Source organism: Coenobita brevimanus, chromosome 7 (assembly GCF_032717465.1).
Source record: "Coenobita brevimanus isolate Jiangsu-jjx chromosome 7, ASM3271746v2, whole genome shotgun sequence".
Lineage (NCBI taxonomy): Eukaryota > Metazoa > Arthropoda > Malacostraca > Decapoda > Coenobitidae > Coenobita > Coenobita brevimanus.
Genome location: NC_136960.1, coordinates 10546881 through 10570131, shown reverse-complemented (window position 1 = coordinate 10570131; position 23251 = coordinate 10546881).

The window sequence follows — 23251 nt, the reverse complement described above, 5'->3', positions numbered from 1 at the left end:
TCCTCTGATGAAACGGTAATCTTACAAGGTGTAGGGAATAATTACTTCTCTGTCCCTCTGTGCAGAGTGAATTTAGAGTCTGGTTTTGTTAATGGTTCCGTTATGGTTGGGTTGGTTGAGACACTTCCAATGTCAGGTGTAACTTTCTTACTTGGAAATGATATTGGTGGAAGTCAAGTGTGTCCAGCTCCTCAGTTGTCTAGTGAGCCAGTGGCTGCGGCCCAGGATTGTGATGTCCCTGATGTGTTCTCTGCATGTGCTGTCACTAGGGCTAAGTCTAAAGTTACTGGTGACTTACAGGATAATGATCATGATGATGTTATCCTAGCTGACACTTTTCTTGCTAATTTGGACCACTCACCAGATGAGGCAGTACCCCGTAGTGTTGATAATTTGTCTCGTCAAGAGATGGTTGAGTTGCAGGTTGCTGACCCTGAGTTGAAAGGTCTAGCTAACTCTGCTTGCAGTGAGGAAGAGTCAGCCGGTGCTTCTATTTGTTATTATATAAAGTCAGGAGTACTTATGAGGAAGTGGAGACCCCCAACAGCATCAGCCGACTGTGAATGGGAGGTTGTACATCAAGTTGTCATCCCTCGTGTTTGTAGGCAGGATATCATTAGAGTGGCTCATGATTCCAGTTTGGCAGGACACCTTGGAGTGAGGAAGACTGTGGCACGCATTTTGAAACACTTCTACTGGCCAGGTATCTTCAGGGATGTTTCCTGGTATTGTAAGTCTTGTCACACCTGTCAAGTTGTGGGGAAGTGTAATCAGACCGAAAAGGTTGCACCTCTAGTTCCCATTCCTCCTTTTGAGGCGCCATTCACCCGTGTGTTGGTGGATATTGTGGGCCCTCTTCCTAAGACTTCTTCAGGATTTTCTTATGTGTTGACCCTGATTGATATGGCTACTCGTTATCCTGAAGCCATTCCACTTAGAAATATCTCAGCAAAGAACGTGGTTAAGGAAATGCTAGGGTTCTTCGCAAAGTTTGGTCTGCCCAAGGAGGTACAGTCAGACCGGGGAAGTAATTTCATGTCAAATATTTTCAAGCAGTCTCTGAAAGAGTTGGGCATCACCCAGATCACGTCTTCAGCTTACCATCCCCAGACCCAAGGAGCGTTGGAGAGATATCATCAAACACTCAAATCGATGCTCAAGAAAAACTGTTTGGAACATCAGAAAGACTGGGATAAAGGTCTTCCATTCGTTGTATTTGCCGCAAGAGAATCTCCAAATGAATCACTGGGCTTCTCACCTTTTGAACTACTGTTTGGCCATGAAGTAAGAGGACCCCTTAAGCTACTCAAGGAATGCTGGCTGTCGGAGGAAGATGACGTCAACCTGCTGGAGTATGTGATGAAGTTCAAAGAACGGCTGTCCACTGCTTTACAGCTGGCGAGAGAGAATTTAGGAGCTGCTCAGGAGAAGATGAAGACTTGGTATGATAAGAAGTCCAGGTTACGCCACTTTCAGCCAGGAGATCAGGTTTTGATTCTGCTACCGGTGCATGGGCAACCTCTTCAAGCCAAGTTTAGTGGTCCTTATTTCGTGGAGAAGAAACTCAGTGATGTCAACTATGTCATCGCCACACCAGATCGTAGAAAGAACAAGCAACTTTGTCACATCAACATGCTAAAGTTATATCACAGGCGGGACGAAAATAACCCAGTCTGCACTGTAGCTGTTCCACCCGAGTCTGCAAGTGAAGTTCTCCCATGCAGCATGAGCCTGAGTGATAGTTTGGGGAAGAATCCTTATATTATGAATGATCTCCAGACTAAGCTTTCTCATCTACCTCCCGAGGAAAGGCAGGAGTTTTCGGCATTACTGCAGGAGTACCCGCAAGTGTTCCATGCTACTCCAGGAAGAACCACTGTGTTGATGCATGATGTCGATGTTGGAGACGCAAAGCCAATGAAACTGCCTCCTTATCGTGTGAACCCAGTGAAAGTTCCTCTCATCCAGAAGGAGCTTGGCTACCTGTTGGACCACAAGATGATTGAGCCCTGTCAGAGCGAGTGGAGTTCTCCTGTCACTCTAGTCCCTAAGCCAGGTGTGTCACAGCGGCTTTGCATTGACTACAGACGTGTTAATCAGATAACCAAAACAGACACTTACCCTCTCCCTCGCGTGGAAGATTGCATAGACAAGATCGGAAAGGCTAGGTACAGCTCCGGACAGATGAAACGGCTACACCCCATCCACCAGCGACTTGGTTTGGGTCTCAGTGGTTCTGGTAACAGTTGCAGGTGGAGGGAGGGGGGATGTGGGAGGGTGAGGAGGGGAGAAATGTGGGCGGAGTTATATAGGGGGTAGTGTGGGAGGGTGAAGAAGCAACACAGTCTGGCTGGTGGGAGGGGGAGACGAATGGTTGGGTAGCGGAGACGAGAGTCTGCTGGAGGGTAAGACAGGTGAGTGTGATTAGATGAAAAGAAATTACAAAAAATGAATTATTATAATATCTGCTGCATATAATGCATTTTATCTACTAAATAAAAACACTGTCTATTATTCACCACCGTATTTGGGTATCCTACTCATTATTATTATCCTTTGGATATTAGGCAATAAATAAAGATATTGGACGGTCTTTCGGACCCGAACCAATTTTTTCATAACTTTTTTCTTCAGCTATTTCCATATTCCTATTATCCCTCGTGCTTGAAGTCCCCCTTTTTATCACTTTCTCCTACGCCCTACATTTTTTTTAGGCATAAGGCAGTTTAACTTTCTCTTTAAATAACCATATTTGTCAACAAATATTCCTTTCATTAATCTATTTAATTACCTGTTTTCTTTCAATATGCATTTGTCTAATAATGGGTGTTACACCTTAATTGGCGCCGCTATTTGACGTTTTGAATAAATTTGGTCTAAATTTACGCATATATTGCAGTCTCTCTGAAGTAGGCTGGCAACCTCACACATCCTACCCCCTGCTTTCTCCTTCTCTCGCTACCCGTTCCCTCCTTTCCTTTTGTAGTACTGTTTATCTATTCTTTCTCATATTTTTAACCTCATTCCTTCTTACAAACTTTTAGTGCCATAGGAATTTCTCCCTTATCACCTACAGTCCTACTACATGAAAGTGGAAAAAACTGCCATCGGGAAAAGAATAACTGGAAATTTATGGCGAAGGTTACGATATTAGTTATTTAGAATGAAAGTGTTGGCAGATACGCATTCTTGACGTGATTATCGCAGCCACAGCATTTCGCCTTCATAAAACAGAAGGACTATAGGTTTCATGCATTACCTCCTTACGTCCAGCATTACTGTGAAGAACGCCATGTATAACACATTAAGGACCACAAGGACAGTACTGGTAGTCATCGTGATTCTCATGAATCTCTCCATAGGCTATTGAAAACAGTTCTTTATGCTCAACTTCAGAATTATGTTCTCATCATGGCAATGATAGGCAAAGATAATAAAAACAATATATACAACCAAATTATCATTTATTATACAACAAAGCTCAAACTGCCTCCGTGCTACCTGAAAAAAATTAAATACCTGTCATATATATATATATATATATATATATATATATATATATATATATATATATATATATATATATATAATCATACAGGCTCTACACTTATGAAATTTAACATCGAGTAACCCTATATGCCCAAAGTAATTTCCTCTGCATGGACTGACGTTGTAACGAAACTGGTTGTCCCCCTGCAGCAATTATTAATATATTTTTATGGTCATGTATGACTGAATAGTTTAGTTTATACAAGCGAAAACCTCAGAAATAATACTCACCGAGTATTATTCCTTCTCCAGCAGTTGCGCCTTCAGTGACACACTTCCAAAAATCCTCTGGCTTGTCAACATAACGTTTGCTAGGGTCCTGTGATGCAACCCTGCTTCGTGCAATACTCTTCTCATAGTCTTTTCGCTGATATCATGGTCTGTGCATCGGTTTCTGTGGCGTGTAGTGCAACATGGTGGTTTCCGTGTGGTAGGTAGCCATGCTAGTTAGTGTCCTCTGCTTTACCCAACACAATAAATTTTAGATCAAACAGTGTTGTTCATGGTTCCCCCCCCTGTGGCGGGGGGGGACACAACCTGGCCGCACTATGCTACTCTGCGGCCAGGTTGTTAGGAAGAATACTGCCACCGTATTCCCTGCGTGTCGTAAAAGGCGACTAAAAGGGGCGGGGTGAGGGGACTAGGGACCCCCTCCTCTGTTTTTCAGTTCCTAAAAAGAGACAGGCCAGAGAAAGGGATGGGGGATGGAGTTATCCCCGTACCCTGAAGATTGGGTCTATGAATGTGCGTGGATGTAGTACGATTGAGGCTAAAAGGGAAGAGATTGGGAGAATGTTTGTGAGAAGAAAGTTGGATGTGTTAGCTCTGAGTGAAACGAAGATGAAAGGGAAGGGGGAATCTATGTTTGGAAGTGTGAATGGAAGATTGTCAGGTGTTGATAGAGGAAGGGCAAGAGAAGGTGTGGCCTTGTAAGTGAGTCCGGAAGTACAGAAATGTGTGATTGAATGGAAGGAGGTGTCATCGAGACTGATGTGGGTGAAAGCGAAATTTGAACGTGAGTTGTGGGTGTTTGTGAGTGCATATGGGCCTGGTAGTGAAAGGGATGAACAAGAGAGGGAGTCTTTCTGGAATGATGTTGATGAGTGTCTGCAGAGTTTTGGAGCGAATGTGAATGTGGTAATGATGGGAGATCTGAATGCTAGAGTGGGAAATGTAGCAGTTGAAGGCGTAGTTGGTATGCATGGTGTGCCTGGAAGAAATGAAAATGGGGAACGAATGATAGCGATGTGTGTTGAGCGAGAGATGGTGATTGGGAATACGCTGTTTGAGAAGAAAGATATTTATAAGTATACATGGGTGAGACAGGAGGGTGGAAGGGTTGTTGATAGAGCTTTGATGGACTATGTGGTTGTGTCTAGGAATGTAATAGGAAGATTGTTGGACGTGAGAGTTCTGAGAGGGGAGGGTGGAGGTATGTCTGACCACTACTTGGTGGAGGGAAAGTTAAGAGTAGGTAAGAAATGGGTGAGAGCTAGGAGGGTTAGGTGTGGCAGGGAGGTTTTGAAAGCGAGTGAGTTGGATAAAAGAGAGAAAAAGATAGAGTATCAGGAGAAATTGAAAGATGAGTGGAACGCAGTGAAAGATCGGGAAAATGGCAGCGTGGAGGAGGAATGGCAGTTGTTTAAGAGTGCTGTGGTGGGGCATGCAGAAGAGGTGTGTGGTGTGAGATGTGTGGGTGGTGGTGTAAGAAAAGGAAGTGAATGGTGGTGCGAGGAAGTAAGTATGGCTGTGACTGAGAAGAGACGTGCATATGAAGTGTGGCTGCAGAGGAAGGATGAGATGTCATATGAAAGGTATAAGGAAAAGAGGAATAGAGCGAGAAGGGCTGTGCGTGATGCTAAAGTGGCAGCAGATGAGAGGTGGGGTAGGCGGCTGACAGAGAATTTTCAACAGAATAAGAAAATGTTTTGGAAGGAGGTGAAAAGGGTGCGAAAGGGAGAGTCTGGGAGGGAAGAACGAGTAAAAGCAGAGGATGGAAGGATGTTATTTGAGATGGATGCAGAAAGGAAGAGATGGGCAGAGTATTTTGAAAGATTATTAAATGTAGAGGAGGAAAGGGTGGCTGAGATTGTGGCGGATGGAAGGGTGCAAGGAATAAATGTGTTGGGAGAGTTGAATGATTCTTTGATCACGAAGGAGGAAGTGGAGAAGGCAGTAAAGGAGATGATAACAAGGAAAGCTGCAGGTATGGATGGGTGTGCTGTGGAATTCCTGAAGGGTGGTGGAGTGACTATTGTTGACTGGTTAGTAAGATTGTTGAATGTGTGCTTTGAGAAAGGTATGGTGCCAATTGACTGGGCAAGTGCTTGTGTGGTCCCGTTGTATAAAGGCAAGGGTGATAAGTATGAATGTACGAGCTTTAGGGGCATAAGTCTATTGAGTGTTGTAGGTAAGGTGTATGGTAGAGTGTTAATTATGAGAGTTAGAGAGGGTACAGAGGGAGTGATTGGTGATGAGCAGTGTGGCTTTAGGAGAGGGAGGGGATGCACTGATCAGGTGTTTGCTGTGAGACAAGTGTGTGAAAAGTATTTAGCGAAAGGCAAGGATGTGTTTTGGGCATTTATGGATTTAGAGAAAGCGTATGATAGAATTGATAGGGAGGCTTTGTGGACTGTTTTAAGATTGTATGGACTTGATGGTAGGTTACTATAAGGGGTGAAAAGTTTTTATGTAAATAGTAGAGCGTGTGTAAGAGTGGGAAATGCTGTGAGTGATTGGTTTCCCGTGAGATTGGGGCAGCGACAGGGTTGTGTGATGTCGCCTTGGTTGTTTAATATTTACATGGATGGTGTTGTAAGGGAGGTGAATGCAAGAGTTTTAGGTGGAGGTCTGAGTCTAGTGAATGTTGATGGTGGAGAGTGGAATCTGAAGCAGCTGCTGTTTGCAGATGATACTGCACTGGTGACTGATTCAGAGGAGAAATTGAGACAGTTGGTAGAGGAGTTTGGAAGGGTGTGTGAAAGGAGGAAATTGAAAGTAAATGAGAATAAGAGTAAAGTGATGAAGTGTACGAGGTCGATAGATGGTAGGGGGATGAATATAGTTTTGAATGGTGAGTTGCTTGAGGAGGTAGATTGTTTTAAATATCTAGGGTCACATGTTGCTGTGGATGGAAGAATAGATGCAGAAGTGAAGTTTAGAATAAATGAAGTAGGAAAGGTGCTGGGAGGAATGAAAAAAGTGTTTAAATGTCGTTCGCTTAGAATGGATGTAAAGAGAAGGCTGTATGAGGGTGTTGTGGTACCGACTGCGTTATATGGGGCTGAAACATGGAATATGGGTGTAGCAGAGAGGAAAAGTTTGAATGTAATGGAGATGAGGTGTCTGAGGAGTATGTGTGGAGTGACGCATATGGATCGGGTGCGAAATGATGAAGTGCGAAGGAGAACTGGAGTGGTTCGGGAGATGGCTGGTAGAGTTGAGCAGAGGGTGTTGCGATGGTTTGGGCATATGGAGAGAATGGATAATGAGCGATTGGTGAAAAAGATAACTAGATCTGATGTGAGAGGTGTAAGGCTGAGAGGAAGACCACGAATAGGATGGATGGACAGTGTGAAGAGAGCGCTGGATGCGAGAGGGATGTCTGTTGAGCAAGGAAGAGTGGCTGTGCGTGACAGAAATAAATGGAGAGAAACTGTGAATGAATAAGTGATGACGCAGCCCTGAGGGGATATTCTCCCGCATTTGGTCTGATCAGCTAGTCAGGTCAGGTGCAGGTAAGGGGATGGGTCTGTTATGATGTGGCAGGGGTAAACCAGTTCTGCTGTCGGGCCCTGCTGCGGAAGTCACTGATTGCATTGCACAGTTGACCCTTGTGCGGTGTGGTGCGGTGAGGATCTGTCCGTTCTCCCCTTTGGGGCTAAGATGCGAATGAATGTGTTTGAATGGATGAGTAAATGGGGAGTGTGTCGTCCTGTCTCGGCTACCTCCCTTTCCTTGGGGGAAGCAGCCTAGGTATATGGATGGATGGATGGATATATATAGGATCATGTATTTAATTTCTTCAGGTTACATGTGATTGTGTGAGCTGGTTACACCCTTGAGACTGCAGCATGGAGGCAGTTTGAGCTTTGTTGTATAATAAATGATAATTTGGTTGTATATATTGTTTTTATTATCTTTGCCTATCATTGCCATGATGAGAACATAATTCTGAAGTTGAGCATAAAGCACTGTTTTCAATAGCCTATGGAGAGATTCATGAGAATCACGATGACTACCAGTACTGTCCTTGTGGTCCTTAATGTGTTATACATGGCGTTCTTCACAGTAATGCTGGACGTAAGGAGGTAATGCATGAAACCTATTGTCCTTCTGTTTTATGAAGGCGAAATGCTGTGGCTGCGATAATCACGTCAAGAATGCGTATCTGCCAACACTTTCATTCTAAATAACTAATATCGTAACCTTCGCCATAAATTTCCAGTTATTCTTTTCCCGATGGCAGTTTTTTCCACTTTCATGTAGTAGGACTGTTGGTGATAAGGGAGAAATTCCTATGGCACTAAAAGTTTGTAAGAAGGAAAGAGGTTAAAAATATGAGAAAGAATAGATAAACAGTACTACAAAAGGAAAGGAGGGAACGGGTAGCGAGAGAAGGAGAAAGCAGGGGGTAGGATGTGTGAGGTTGCCAGCCTACTTGAGAGAGACTGCAATATATGCGTAAATTTAGACCAAATTTATTCACAACGTCAAATAGCGGCGCCAATTAAGGTGTAACACCCATTATTAGACAAATGCATATTGAAAGAAAACAGGTAATTAAATAGATTAATGAAAGGAATATTTGTTGGCAAATATGGTTATTTAAAGAGAAAGTTAAACTGCCTTATGCCTAAAAAAAATGTAGGGCGTAGGAGAAAGTGATAAAAAAGGGGACTTCAAGCACGAGGGATAATAGGAATATGGAAATAGCTGAAGAAAAAAGTTATGAAAAAATTGGTTCGGGTCCGAAAGACCGTCCAATATCTTTATTTATTGCCTAATATCCAAAGGATAATAATAATGAGTAGGATACCCAAATACGGTGGTGAATAATAGACAGTGTTTTTATTTAGTAGATAAAATGCAATATATGCAGCAGATATTATAATAATTCATTTTTTGTAATTTCTTTTCATCTAATCACACTCACCTGTCTTACCCTCCAGCAGACTCTCGTCTCCGCTACCCAACCATTCGTCTCCCCCTCCCACCAGCCAGACTGTGTTGCTTCTTCACCCTCCCACACTACCCCCTATATAACTCCGCCCACATTTCTCCCCTCCTCACCCTCCCACATCCCCCCTCCCTCCACCTGCAACTGTTACCAGAACCACTGAGACCCAAACCAAGTCGCTGGTGGATGGGGTGTAGCCGTTTCATCTGTCCGGAGCTGTACATAAGTAAGTTTGATTTGTTAAAGGGATACTGGCAAGTACCTATGACTGAACGTGCTATGGAGATCTCATGTTTTGTAACACTAGGAAAGACTTTTGCATGTTCTGTAATGCCATATGGTATGAAGAATGCACCAGCCACATTTCAGAAGCTCATGAATGTTGTAACAGAGGGTTTGGCAGGGTGTGTTGTTTATATTGATGATGTATTAATCTTCAGTGACAACTGGAAAGATCACCTATGCCATGTCAATAAATTTCTTGAGCGTTTGGTTCAGGCTAATCTTGTAGCTAATTTATCAAAGTGTCAGTTTGGTCAAGCTAAAGTTCAGTACCTTGGGTACGTAATTGGCGATGGACATGTTGCACCACCAGCAGCTAAGGTTCAGGTTATAAGTGATCTTCCCAGACCTAAAAGTAGGAAAGAGCTACAAAGATTTTTGGGAATGGTAGGTTATTACAGGAGATTTGTTCTTAACTTTTCAATTTTTGTATCACCACTTACAGACCTACTGAAAAAGGGAGTTAAATTTGTCTGGACCGATAACTGTGAATCCTCTTTCAGCAAACTTAAAGCTATCCTATTAAGTCAGCCAGTGCTTGCTACTCCAAATTTTGCTAAGCCTTTTAAGATGGCTGTTGATGCAAGTGATACAGGAGCTGGGGCTGTTTTGCTGGAAGAGGATGATCAGGGTATTGAACATCCTGTATCTTATTACAGTAAGAAGTTCACTCCACCTCAAAAGAACTACTCAACTATTGAGAAAGAGCTTTTGGCCTTGATTTTGGGTTTGCAGCATTTTTCATTTTATTTGTGTTCTGGTTTTGACCCCATAGTCATTTATACCGATCATAACCCACTGAAATTCCTTAGTAAGTTTAAAGATAAAAATCAGAGATTGACAAGATGGAGTCTACTTCTTCAGGAGTATTCATTAGAATTACAACATGTCAAGGGGAAAGAAAATGTTATTGCAGATTGCTTATCTAGACTTTAGACAGATTGTTTTAGAGTAATAAGAAATTTCCTTTGTAAATTTCTTTTTCTTTGTGGGGAGGTGTTACATAGCCTATGCTTTCATCATCCTTTGTGTAATTCTAACGTACAGTATGCTGCATGTTTGATCACGAGCGTGTTCTACCTCAACCCCCCCCTTCTACCCTTATAGTAAAGTAAGTCGTTCTTTCTGTTGTTCAGAGCAGGATTGTCAATTCTTTGTCCCCATGGCTTCATTTGCGCGTCCTTCTTACAAGTTGTATCAAGCTCTGCCGGCCCCTATATAATGAGCTCAGTCTGCATTATTGCCACTTAGATCTACTCCTCATTTTGTTCACATCTCTGTCCTCCCCTGTACAGTTGTTATTATTGCGAGTGCTCAGGAAGTCTCCAACCATCTAGCAGCTGTGTAATTTGAGTATGAGTGTTATTACATTTTGTTCTTGGACTGTATAGCATAAGGTGTTAATTTGTAGGCCTAGTGAAGTTTTTGTGATTAATGTAGGGTTTTATGTCAGCCAATTGTTAATAATAGTTTGTATCTGTAATAATTTATCTTGCATTAACTGAGCATTACCCAGTGTATTCTCATTTTATCAGGGCTGACTTAGATAAATTTACTCTTGCTAATTTCGTGTTAATAGAGGCTATTGCAGTTAACTATATATTTAACCTGTTTTTTGCCATTACATTATCCTTATGAGTCCTGAATGTTTTGTTGTTAGTTTGAGCATTAAACTTTAACTTGTAATTTTACCTAACTCTTTTGTTTTGAACCTGGAACTTTACGGGACAGTAGTGATTTTTAGTATTCTCACTTAAAGTGTACATTATCTTTCTCTATTCCGTAACAATATATATATATATATATATATATATATATATATATATATATATATATATATATGATACTGATCTCCTTGGGACATCACGAGCTGTACTGATCATTTAGGATATCGTCGGTGCCCTCCGGCGTGATACTTTTGAGAGCTACTGTACACACAGACAGGCAAACCCATATCGTAAGTAAGAAAAGAAACAGACTTCAATATACAGGCAAACACAAACGCAAAAGCCTACAGTCGCATCTATGTCATTAGAATGAGTATAACATATCACCAACATTACCATGCATGAAGACATACAGGCACTGGCACTCGAACACATCTATACCATAAGAAAAATAACCAGATATCACCATGCAGGTAGATATTGGCAAGTGTACATTGACACACCTGTATCATAGAAGGGGCAAACAATCAGATCTCACCATCAATAGGCACCGTTCCTATATGCCGTTAACATATCCGGTGGGAATTCAGGACACCAGGTGAGGTAAAATCTTACAAGCAGACCCCATTTACAGCTGGGTACATACGAACCTGGGACAGCATCAATGTGTAACAGAGGTCTAGCAATTGGCACACTTGACATCCTTAACATAATACGCGTTTATTGGTGGCACTGACATGAATGAATGGAGGTGTCAACATTCGCTTAAATGACCAGGTACCTGGGATGCAGGAACGTAAAAAGTTATAGCTACACGTCTACTTCAGACGGACACTGTCCCAGATTCATGTGTGACCAAATGTACATTATAAAAAGCAACGATATCTCACTCACATCCTTCATCCCCCCTCGACATCATGGCATACTCGATGCTTACCACTTCTTACGACCAGTATCACTATCAGTGACTTTGTGGGATGATCATGTAAACAAGGGGTGTTGTGTGTATGGCACGGATCCTGACTTTGAGATGTGACTCAGGTAGGACATTAAGGAATCATTGCCAACCACAGGACTGGTTTGTAGTGTGCTTGCAGAGAAGTTACGACAGAGGATGCAGCCTTAATACGTTCTTTTAATTTGGTAAAAAAAACTGACACTGTTGGCGGGTTCTTTTGTTGTACTTTTTACTGAAGCAGAAATGAACGACAAATGTTTCTTTGAATTCTCTTTCCTCACAAAATTCTCTCTCTCTCTCTCTCTGTTTCTACGTCGGCTTACCTAATTCATCCCTATCTCAGTTTGCACACTCCCAACCCCCAATTCAACGTCAGATGCTCAGAACTCAACCTATTCAAGTCAACTCTCTCTTCTGCCCAATCAACGTTAATCGCATGCCCATATCACGCCCAAATCGCCTAGCTTTTCCTGTTTTGCTCTGTGAATCGCGCTTTCGCTCATTTCATTGTTTCTATAGTCTGAAGAATGGCCAAACACTGACATCATGTGGAGATTACGTTAAGCTAGGTCATTAACAAAATTATAATTCTTACCAGCAGAAGTAGTTACTCAAGCGTTTGTTCCTGTACTGTCTGTACTCTAACTTGGCCTAAAGTTGCCACCTCTTCATCAAGATTATTACTAGAATATGGTGGAAGTCACAAAGAAGTGCTATGGAAAGGATGTTGGACCGTAGTAAGGTCTTTTCCTGCCACTGAACTATGTTAAATAAACTTCAAAAGGTGAAAATCTCGGCCAAGTTAGAGTAAAATGAGTATAACTACGCTGATTCAAGTTCTGAGGAAAACTGCACTGTCCGGCTAAGTGTCCTTAGTTCTGGCACCCAAAGAACCAACCTGAAAGGTAGTACTGTTGCCTCTGCCCTACCCACTACTATTGATACTACTTCACACGACTTCGAACCAGTCCGAAGTGGAGAGAGAGGGTAAAAAAAAAAAAAATGGGGGATGGGGACAACCAAACCACCTAAAACCTAAATCAAAATTAAAATTCTAGGAGACTCTTAAGTTCCAAGAGGTACGGATGGTAGGGAACTCCACCATCCAAGGCAAACTGGTTGGATGTGGCGTCAAGCAAAGATCTCTCGCAGTAAGTAAAGCAGATTAGAGATAAGTTGGTAGGGTGTGGAGGAAGGAGAAGGTGGAAGGAGGAGAGGTAACATAAGTAAAGGAAGACAGGAGAAAAGGGGAAGGAAGGACTGCAGATGGAGAAAGAGGGGAAGAGACAACAAGACGAGGACTATTTTGATGATCGCACTCACATTACAGTATTCTAAGGGGAGAGAAAATAATCATCTAATGGTGAAGCACTTAAGTGACACTCTTTTGGCTTATAGGCTGTCCCAATACATCCAGGCTATTTGCCCTGTGCTGTCCTGCTCCTCTGTGTCAAACTTACGGCGTCTGAAGCACGACACAGGAACGCCGTCCACTACTGTATATGCACGCCACACGCACCTCAATACAACAGACACACACCAGACACACCATCAACACTCCCCACCCTCAGCACCCTCCCAGAACGTTTGTACTCCATTCTTCAAAAAGGGGAGAGAGAGAGAGAGAGAGAGAGAGAGAGAGAGAGAGAGAGAGAGAGAGAATCAGAAATTAAAAACTAACATATTCCCAACGGACAGCAGGATGGACAAAAGAAAAAGAAAAAAAATATATATTGTATACACTCACACACACACACACACACATATATATATATATATATATATATATATATATATATATATATATATATATATATATATATATATATATATATACAGCCCACAGAAAGGTTCATGGCATGTAGCCTATGTTCTCGTCCCTCCTTGCAAAGTTGGTAATCTCTTTGGAGTTGCATTGCCACATTTCAGTATGTGTTTGTATGGTCTAATTTTTGACTCAATGAAACCGTTTAAAATACCTAAATCCACAAAGAGAGAAAAGTGGATGGGGGTCTTTGCCCAGCGAACAACTGAACCAAGTTTAAAGTGAACTGGTGAAGAAATGAAGGAATGGCACTGAACTGAACACATATGTGAAAGAAAGGTTAAGTGTCAAAAGAAGAAATGACGCAAAGCAAACACATTGTGTTCTGCACCATATATGGACACCCTAATAAAGACTTTCAATAATCAGTGCATTCGGATTATAATGCCGCCATTTCCACTGCAACAAAAAAGTTCAACTCATGCACTTCATTCTCGACACAGACAATCCTTAGGCATAACCTCAACAGAAGGTGTTCATGAGTAACCAATTATTCGTGGTCCGTCCGGGTTATGTCCAGTAGTGCAAACCACCACCACCACCACAAACAACAACAACAACAACAACAACTAATACTACTACTACTACACAAGCAATAACTGGTGGCAGTAGCGAAATATCTACACTCCAGCCTTCATTAGCTTCTCATTCATCAGTCACTAAATTATGATACACCGCCACGAAAATATTGATGTTAGACGCGTGAGTAACCCGACGATATCAGTCAGGAGGCGATAACAAGTACAGTGTTATGAATGAGGTGATCCATCCCAGTGTTGACAGATCTGGCAGGGGGAAGGGTTTATACTTCCATTGTTCTTTCATGACATCGTTCGCTCCTCCCACTCTTCCATTTCTGCTCCCCCTTCCCTTACCCTTTCCCTCTTTGCGTACCAATTTTCTTACTATAATATGCAGACAGGAGAAAGGTGATAGTAAGATATAAATGGGAGGCAGTAAAAGGGACGAGTGGGGTGTGGTAGCAAGCAGGAGAGAAGAAAGGGAATTGGGAAGGAGGGAGGATGGAAAGAAATTATCATGAAGACACCTGGACGAAGGAAATAGGGTAGAGAAGACGAAATAATGTAGCAGAAATGGGAAGAAGGGGCAGGAAGAGAGGAGTAATGAAGGGGTAGAAGGAGGTGATAATTTGAGACCCTCTGCCATATCACCCACACACACACACACACCCCTATCCCTCACAGTTTTGATGAGAAACCTTCAACACTGTGTTTTCAGTAACAACAAACACAAGCATTCGCCTAAGAGGGAGATTTTATACATACCGATACGACTGACAGAGCAGGCTTCTTTGTGATATTTGTTTCACGTGAATATTGACGCATCCGGTACTGTAAATAGTGCACTGTGTTACTAACATTTCCCGTCAGAGATTAAATAAATGGACTAACGAAGCTCAAGAACACAATTAAATATTTCGTTCTGTCATCCACATAGTTTATACCTTCGGCAAAAACCCAACGTTACTGCGTTCGTAATGAACACGTTAGAGGATGCAGTGGGATTCTGTTCATATTTTCTGCATCATCTACAATACTATCAAAATCAAAGGTCGAAGTAATGCAGTATGCCTGTCACACGCCGGAATGACTGGAAGAGGAACTAATGCTACATATCTCTTACGCTTATCAAATATTTAATACTAACATACTATGGGTCTAGCGATATCTCGCATGTGTTCTTCGATGTTTCGATACTTAAAAAAACAATAAACGTCTTGCCTTGCTTCCAGTCGATATTCACCACCTTGCCGATCAATAAATCCACTGCTTTAAACTACAACACTTATTTCATACAAGGCAATTGCGGGATGTCTGGACTTTGGACGATCGGCCATGTAGGTGGATGTAGCTTTAATTAGGTGTTTACATGTGTAACTACCTGGGAAAGAGTTAAATGAACTACTTTTGACGTGTTCATTCAAGAAAAACTCACAGCACGACCGGATCTCCTCACAAGGGAGGTATAAATTGTGCCTCATCATGCTGGCTTAGGAAGGGTTAGCATGAGAGCTGGTATTTTACATACTGTAATTGAACTAAACACCTCCGACTCGTTTATCACCCATCCCCCACCCTGCCTCACACCCACCCACCCAACCGACAAACGAATCCAAATCCCCTGGATGCACATTTGGTATTCTAGTGACTAAACTACTGAGATGCCTCAAGACAATGTACCTGCTCTAATTCATCACTTAACAAGTGCCAGACAATCGAATACACCATACTAATCTATTTTACACTAACCTGGCCCAGATTTTCGTCCTTGCGCACCACATTTCATGTAGCTGAGTGGCAGGAAAATACAACACTACAGGTCAACTACCTTTTGATGGCACTTCTTTGTGACTAGCATCGTATTACAGCGTTGATGTGTTGTGACAACTCGGCATTCAAGTTGGAGAGATGGCAATTTTAAGTCAAGTTAAAGTAAAAAGGGCATTGTCTGTTTTACAGCATAAATCATGTGTATACAAGACAAATAAACTTACAGTTCATGTACCATACAATTATCAACACAGACCATTGTAACTATGATCAAATAACATGTGATGCCACAACACAACCAGACTACACACCAGACAACACCATGTATCACGTTGACGACCACACTAATAAACCGACTATTATTATTATTATTATTATTATTTTGTCCTCTGAGTCCAATAACATATAATAACTGATGCCAGATCTCATGTCACACACCACCACATCAAAGAGCAGACCACATAACACATCAAACGACATTCAGTGCCTGATCAGAGACCGAAACACACACACACACACACACACACACACACACACACACACACAGAACAGAATCTCAAGTACCGGTTCCGTAGAGCAAAACAATTTTTTTTTTTTTTCCCCTGCAGGCCATCACAAACTATAGTATAATACACAGTCATTAATATCAACAGTACCGATATCAAACTTCATCTGGTCATGGCAGAAAAGAACTGGATCATGTCTATGATAAGTCATTCAGAGTAGTTTACATAAAGCTTTACTAACCCTTACTGTCCAGGTGACATGTATACATGTTCTCCCAGGGCCATCCAGGGATCATGTATACATGATCTAGTAATTTGCACCGTTGTTTGAATATTCAGCTGATTATTTTCAACCCCCGCACCCGCTGGCAACCTCCCGCATGCATCCCAGTCATGCTTCAGTTGCCTGTGTACCTCTGTGATGGACAGACCTATGCAAATCCATATTCCTATGTCCGAACCCTCGGCCGACCGCCCGCACCTACCGACTTCAACACCAATGAAGTCCAAAGGCCCTTGGAGGAAAGGCCTAAGTGATAGTGTGATAGGGAGTTAGATATACCATTATCATCAATTGCGAGTGGGGAAAGTGACTCTTCCTCTGAGGAACCAGATTTAGCAATGCTGAGTATGGAAAAATATGCATCAGAGGATGAGCGTGACCATGAATTCTCCACTGTGTGGCGATATTTTCCATCTGCAAGATCATCAACCTTTTCTGATGATGAAGGATCAGATGTAGTTGATGATCCTGCAGAGGGTGATATATGCACAGTGGAGAAAGTGGCAGGGGAGGTAGAGAGTAAAGGACGCGAGGAGGCTGGTGGGAGGAGAAAACACCACAGGCTGAGCCGCCAGTCACGAGAGTGGCCTAAGGTGGAATTTTCCACCCGTACATCATCATCACCACCATCACCCACACGGCCTGCATCACTTTATTCATCACCATGTGCCTCATCACGCAGCCTGCATCAGTCCAGGCCTCACCAAGTGCCTCGCCACACTGACCTGCCTCACCACATGCCCCACCATGCCAACCTGCCTCACCACATGCCTCACCACGCCGACCGGCCTCACTTCATGCCTCACCACGTGCCTCACCACACCGGCCTGCATCATTACAGGCCTCACCACGCCGGCCTGCATCACTATGGGCCTCACCATGCCGGCCTGCATCACTAAGGGCCTCACCACATGGCTCACCTCGCTGGCCTGCCTCACCACATGGGATTTCACCACAACCTAGCCCATCTGGTTATGTTGCTGCAGGTACACGCTGGCAGACATGTGCCCTCCGACGCCTCTCACCAATGCCATCACCACCACAATCACCGTCAACAGTATCGTCACCTGCCTCATCTAGTGGTGAGTCAGCAGAATCGCCACCACACCGCCATGCTAGGGGCTGTGGCAGGGCACGGGGCTGACCATGTGTGCAGGAGACTTGACAGGAGCCAAGGACAGGTAGGTTAGAAACCTTTGTTTGGGAGGAAGGGACGGGGTTTCAGTCTGAAGTACCTGTGTTTAATGACACAAATGCAGGTGTGCAGCCAGAATTTCCCTGCAACAGAGCTTCTTCTGCAGTGGACTTCTTTGCTTTTTTCACAACAGCAGTGGTGGAGTTCACTGTGAAAGAAGTGAACGGTTTCAGGGATTTCTGCTGCAATCGGGCTGAAACCTCACACCTGAGAGAGAGTGAGAAAATGAAGGAATGGACTGCAACGAGTGTTTGCAAAATGTATGTTTGGCTAGCACTGACAATGATGATGCCCTATGTCAGAAAACATAACATACACGATTACTGGCTCGTGGACGACATTGCTACAATGCCTGTATTTGGTAAGTATATGCCACATGACCGATATCTTGACACCCTGAGGTACTTGCATTTTTCCACGAATATGGGCCCACATCCGAATGATAGGCTGCAGAAAATTTGCTCGATTCTGGAGATGATGAAAGAAAAATTTCAATAATTTTTCAGGCCATTTCAGAACGTTGTTATCAACGAGTCGGTTGTTTTGTTCAGGGGACAGCTTGCCTTCATTCAGTACATTCCATCAAAGAGACATCGTTTTGGAATAAAGTTCTTTGTATTGTGTGATTGCAAGATTGGGTACGTGCTTGATTTCATTGTGTATACAGCGAGTGATGCGGTGTCGTTGAAGGACGATCCCCATGGTTTTTTTGGCTCTGTGGTCAAGAAACTAATGGACAGGTACTTCGGTGGCAACCACATCCTTTACGCTGATACTTATTACACAGCATCTAGTTTTGCAAAGTACCTGCAAGAACACCAAATAGCATCATGTGGCACTGTCCATGCAAAGAGGAAACGTTGGCCATCCTTGCCCAATGGCACCGTGAAGCGGGAGTGCAGGACTTTGCAATCAGGTAAACTCCTGGCAATTCACTGGCATGATAAGAGAAAGATGAATGTCCTCTCCACAGTCCACGGAGGTAAGTTGATTGACACAGGCAAGGTCGATAGAAAAATGAGGCAGCCAGTCTTCAAGCCTGATGCTGTTATCAACTAAAATGTGAACATGCGACACGTCGATAAATCAGATATGCAGATCGGCTCAATCGACTGTCTGAGGAGGTGTTGTAAGTGGTATAAGAAAGCATTCCTACATGTACTGGACATCTGAGTACTGAATGCCTTCATTCTGTACAAGGATTTTACACAGATCAGCACATCCCCCAGACAGTTTGAGAAGGATGTAATTTACGGCGTTCTGGAGAGGTATGGACAGGTAAATCCTTATGTGAAACGTAGGCACAGTGTACAGCAACTGCCTGACCGCCTGCAGTGCAGGGACTACCTCATCAGGCATTTCATGGAAATACTACTTCGCACACCTGCAGGCAAAGAAGCCTTCCGGCGTTGCTATGTTTGCGCCAATTCATGGCGCTGACCACAGCAACACCGTATGACGAGATGGTGGTGTGCTGAATGTGAGGTGGCACTATGTACTGACTGTTTCTTTGATTACCACGCAAAGACCAAGTGGTAGGAGTTTGAATATTATGAATAAGTTAGTTTTGTACAGACCGGTATGTTGTTTTCTGTTGAAACAGAAAATATTATTTCACTGCTCTGTATATATTTGTGTGAATAATGGAGGCAGTAAGTATATTTCATGATAAACTCGCAGCCTTATTTTATTTCGAAAAAATTTGTTTATACATATTTCTTAAGATGAAAAAGTTTAACTCAAAGGAAAGAGAAAGTCATAGTGGTAAGTATTTCCTTTTGGGGCAGTATGTAAATGACTACCGGTACTTGGTTCACATTTTTTTTTATAGTTGTAAGTGTAGTGGTAGTAGTAGTGGTAGTATGTGTTGTAGGTGTGATAATAATAGTAGCAGATGTGGTAGTTGAAATACTAGTAGTTGTGGTAGTGGTAGTAGGACTTGTAGTAGTGGTAGTTGTAGTGTTAGCCCTTAGACTTACCAATGGCGACCTGGGTAGTCATGTGTTTGTCAACCTCTGACGTGAGTATGACGACTTTGCCCGTCATCTGATGTAATCTCTAAAGAAATATTTAAGGAATCGTCATTTTTGTTGGATGACAGGCTAAAGTGGGCGGAGCTAAGCCTGCCACAGCTGGTGCATGCGTGCTCATTTGCTTTGCTCGGCTCAGTGTGGTGTGAGGTTCCTCACAGGTAGGATGTAGACCTCTTGACCTCCTGCCGAACACTTATGCTCCTTTTTGTCGTGTATTTATGCGGTGTTATTATTTAAGAAAATACAACAAATAATGCATTACTGGAAAGGAAATTTATTCTGCTACGTATTGAAGCAAAAAATATTATTACTTCTTGAATAGTTTTTTTTGGCAAATATTTTTTTAAAGGACAGTGTAAAACTTTTGCATGTCAGCTAACTTCTACTCACTTTTTTTGCATTTTATTTTGTATATGTTGTCTTTTTGGACAATGTATGACAGAGCAAAGTGGCCTTTCTATGATGAGTAGTAACTTTCCTATGAGCGTTAGAAGTAAAATGTCTCTACGCGACTGTTTTGAAAGCTCTCAAGCAAGAGTTTCGCACACAGCCAGAATTTACGCTCCTCCCTTCACGGGAAAGGGTTAGTAGTAGTTGTATTGGTAATTGTACTTCTAGTAGTAATAGTATTATTTCAAGGATTTGCAATACCCAGATTTCTACTCGCTCACCAATGCCAGAATCGAGCAACAATCCTTGCCAAACATACATTTCCGTGTGTGTGTGTGTGTGTGTGTGAGAGAGAGAGAGAGAGAGAGAGAGAGAGAGAGAGAGAGAGTGTCTGTCTGTCTGTCTGTAATGAGGAAAGAGACGAGCAGCCAGAGTTCAAGGTCGTTGCAACCGTAACCGGCCTTCATTCACCCAGTACGACCGATTATGGAAAAATATTCACGGAAATTGTTTGTAGTGGATTTTAGTCTCTGGAAGTGTCATCGAAGTGATATCAGTGTGGTGGGCTAGTGTGAGCCTTTGTTGTGGCGCTGAACCTCCGCCACGCATACGGACACCGGCAAAAAACACCAAAAATTGCCCTCATTCCCCACTCCCTATCTGCACTTCACGGACCATCTGATGCCACCAACTTGAAGTCGAAGGATTGTTGAGTAATTTGAAACCTTATTTGTTATAATTGGTTAAGTCTTAACAGAGATATGAAGGCTTAAAGATGGATGATTTTGCTGGTTTGTCGGGAATGCCCGGCTGTGGGGAGCGATCACGACATCTGCCGGATGGGAGGGACTAATGCTGTATATATACGAGACGTTGTACCACTCCAATGACTATTTTCATGTTGTTATAATGCTTTACTGTTTACTCACTTTGTGTGAAGCCAGACTTTAAAAGGGGTCATCTGCCTTTCACGTGTGATGGAGGGGGAAAATGCTAGGATTCCCATGCCCTCCTTCACCGACATAGGTGCTTTGTAGTTTTGTTCGTACAGTTACTCTTTCTATGTTGAAGGAGTTGCTGTGCGCAGCACATCGAGTGGAGGTGTCACCTGTGAATATGGAAAACAATCAAATAAACCTGAATGTAAATCACAATGGACACAAGACGTATTGAGATCCTTGTCTGATTAAATACAGTAAATGAACGAACAAACTGTTTGGAGTACCTGACAATACTGGTTTACTAAGGTTACGCTTGATGATAAATTACGTTACAATATGCGATGACACAACGTAATAGCATATACGATTCTGATACTGAAATAATACACACAGCTCGGCAATTAAAAGCACATGGAGAAAATGGATAATGAGCGATTGGTGAAAAAGATAACTAAATCTGATGTGAGAGGTATAAGGCTGAGAGGAAGACCACGAATACGGTGGATGGACAGTGTGAAGACAGCATTGGATGTGAGAGGGATGTCTGTTGAGCAAGGAAGAGTGGCTGTGCGTGACAGAAATGAAGGAAGAGAAACTGTGAATGAATATGTGATAACACAGTTCTGAGGGGATATTCTCCCGCATTTTGTCTTATCAGCTGATCAGGTAATGTGCAGGTAAGGGGATGGGTCCATTATGATGTGGCAGAGGTAAGCCAGCTCTTGTCGGGCCCTGTTGCTGATGTCACTGACTGGACTGCGCAGTTGATCCTCGTGCGGTGTGGTGCAGTGAGGATCTGTCCCTTCTCCCCACTGGGGCTAAGATGCGAATGAATGTGTTTGAGAGGATGAGTAAATTGGGAGTGTGTCGTCCAGTCTCGGCTACTTCCCTTTCCTTTGGGGAAGTAGCCTAGGTATATAGATAGATAGATATATCATCCTGTGTTTCAAATGCAAAGCACAGCGGATGTAATTATTGTTGTTTATGCAGACCATCCTCACTGGCTGACGTTTTGTCCGGGCTAGGTCCCTCGCTCTCATCCAAAGCAAAGTGGATTGCTGGACAGTTGAGATGACAGATCTACTAAAATTAAGTAAGATTTTTGTTTTTTTAGGTGCAGAAACCGACAAACTCACAGCCATGCGTACAGTATTTATTGCAGTGCATCCTATTCTTTGGTTCTTCGTAGACTCAATTAACGACGTCAAGACAGGTATTCTACTCTCACAACAACACAACATACCTGGCTTGGCTGGTAATTTATCTTGTTACTGACATACTCCTCACTTACCTGCAAAAGAGAGTATACATAACATTAGTAAAAAAGAAAAACAAAAGATTAAGAAATAGAATTTCATTCATGAATTTAAGCACGATACCCTCCAAACCTGATGATACACTAAAAATGGAAAACTGGGTATGGATGAGAACCAAGCACTGCAGCACAGCCGCCTCCATATCTATAAATCTACAGCATCACTACATTAAGACCTAAACATCGACAAGGGGAGCTACATTTACTGAAAATCTGAAAGCAAACGTAGACAAGTACTGTACTGCAATACTCTTTCCAGTTCGATTAATAAAAGAAAAAGTTTCCACAACTGTCAACATCCTCTCTGTCTGTCTGTCTGTCTGTCTCTTATAACCTGGATGGTAGCCTAATTGACCAGTATCCACATGGGGGGAAAACATTCTTGACATAATGGCATCTCTTGAGCAGCTCACAATACCACACAATACATGGCAATTGGATATTAAGGCTATCGCTTGCTGTAAAGTAGGGGTGTTGGACCAGGATATCATTGGTTATATACCAGCTGTGTACAAATGATGTTTTTATTTGCTGGTGCTCTATAAATAAGATAACATTCAAAATACGTCTGACAGACACAGCCATTATCATACGGAGGTGAGTCACATTATATATATATATATATATATATATATATATATATATATATATACATATATATATATATATATATATATATATATATATATATATATATACACTGTATAATCCTGACGGGGTGTGGCCAATGAGATGTTTTCATGAGGCTCGTCAAATCCTTGAGTTATTTATAATTCAGTCACTGGCCAAGAGAGTGAACAAAAGCGTACTTGATGCAAAAATGAAAAAAAAAAAAAA